Genomic DNA, 2,413 nt, shown 5'->3' on the forward strand with positions numbered 1-2,413 from the left:
CCACGTTGATTTTAAACATGCTCTTAACAATTTTGAGCAAAAATGGCACAGGCTATAATTAACGAAGAAAGCAGCAATCACCTCACTTTCCAGGCACGATGGCCTTGCAGGTGAGATCCTGTAAATCAGACCTCTTCATCTGGCTGCAGTTTAACACCCAGCTCTCTTCCTTGACAGCACACAGCCAGACACGGAGGAATGTGGGTCTAGTGAACTGAGCTCACCCCTCATCCATTTGAGCTCTCTTCCAGAGGTCTCACAGCAGCAACTCTCCCTTGCTTGGCTGGGACTGCTGCTCACTTTTGAATTTCACAACAAGCCAGGTCACACAGCACATACTGCTCACGTGCTCTTATTCAGTGAGGCCTTCCTTGTGGGTCATGGAAGAACACAACCTACAGAAGTACCAGCAGCAAACCAGCACACACCTGAAGCACACTGTAGAGCACCAGGGAAATTATTTTTCTTTCTTTGGGACCACTGCCACCAGGGGAACCAAACTGAGAAGATTTGTTTTTTCGAGGCTGACAGATTTTTGTATTAAGCCACGTAGTCAGAGGGCAATACCGGGTTTTCCATGACAATACAACAGGGCATCAAATATGCAAACCACTAAATGGAATTACTGCAAGGCAGATTTTACAGCAGGATTAAGTTTCCTTTCAAACTCCAGATCCGTAGAGGTAGAAGGTCCTGAACTTCAGCACTGTCACATCCAGTTTAAGGTTAAAAATCAGAACAATATTTTCTGCTTTAAGAATTCTTCACATAAAGTGGAGCCTATATCCAGGTTTTATTTTTCCATGCCTTCTTGATGCTCCTTCTGGCCAGAGCCATGCCAATGTAAACAAGATTATTTGTAATTCCACCTCTGTAATTGCCAAAACAAGTAAACCAAGAGACTGGGTGGACATAAAAAGGTGGATTGCTCAAAACTACTTAAGTATCTACAGATGTAAGAATATAATGTATTTTCAAAAGAAGAAAACCCAGAAGACACTTAAACACATCCCATCCGAGGAGCAGGAAAATATACTGAGAAAGTGCATTCGTGTTCTCAGAGTTCAATGAATTATTTAAAAGAAGAGACTGAACATCTCCTGCTAAGTCATAATATTTAAACACGTTCAAGCTCTGTTCACAAGAAAACACACAATAGGAAAAGGAGCAAGTTAAATTTAATTACAACAAAGAGGGTTTCAGCTAGTTACAAGCCAGCTTACCCAATATCATCCCTTACTCAAAGACAGACTTAGAGACAACATATTAAGATTTATAATTCCTTTCATGAAGTAAAACACACAAACATTTCCTGAATGTTTTCTTTTAAATCTTTTCTTATATCACCTTAGCACACTACCTTGCTGTGGTGGTATAGAAAAATCAAAAAGCAACTCTTCCCAATTCCTGCTTATAAGGGGAAATAAGTTAAAACAAACAAATTAAAAAAAGGTATGGTGAGAGAAGATGAACACATCTCCCAGTATTTCATTTGCTTCCAATGAAAAGTTATTGATTAAAAAATAGAACATTTTTTTTAAGCATTTGAACAGATATGATATATTACAGTGTGAATGCAAGCTGCTTGCAAGCAGGAAGCATGCATAGTGTTGTTCACTATTATGTGCATATGGCTTATGCAAAAGGGACAGAAAAATTGCATTGAGAGATCTTAATACTTTAATTTTAATCTAACAAATACGGTAAGTGGGAGGCTGACAAATTACAAACTTCATTCCTGCTAGAGAAACTCTTTACAAGCTCCACTGCTTTGGCTCTATCCTACAGAGCAACATAATAGGTGAATACAGACCTTATTTCTGGAAGGAGGAGACGAACCTCATTCCTCCCTGAGAACAACTAGCCAGCCTTGTAGGCCAGGAAATGACTATTTTCTTTTTGCAGCCAAACACCAACAAGGAATTTTTCATCTTCCCAACTTTTACGTGGAGGAGATTATCATTTTATGTAGAACAAAGGTTGAACAGTTCCTTAGTCTCTTCTCTTTTTCTTCCCCACATCACAGGCTACTCATTTTGCAAAACAGGGCCTTCCAGCTGATATCAATTCTTCTCAGATACACTTAGAACTACTCTGTCTTCTGACTGATCTGAGTAGTCACAAGAAAGATACTGTTCACCTGAGCTTCTTAGGCACTGAATGCTGGGATCCATGGAGGACATGGAAACATTAAAGTGCTTTTTTTTTTTCTCCCCTAGAAACCTGAATGCTTTTAGGGTCACTTCCTACCTCCCAAAGTGGACCAACAGATAACATACTATTTTCAATGCTTGAACAACCAATTTGACTCTGAAACAAAGCAATGCAACTTATGACAAAAGAAACTGGTATCTGCAGAATATTCTGATGTAAGATAAATTAACAACTGAGAGACATTTTACAGTTAAAAAAA

Source organism: Cyrtonyx montezumae, unplaced genomic scaffold (genome assembly GCF_038088225.1).
Source record: "Cyrtonyx montezumae isolate F1298 unplaced genomic scaffold, pur_monq_1.0 scaffold_0, whole genome shotgun sequence".
NCBI lineage: Eukaryota > Metazoa > Chordata > Aves > Galliformes > Odontophoridae > Cyrtonyx > Cyrtonyx montezumae.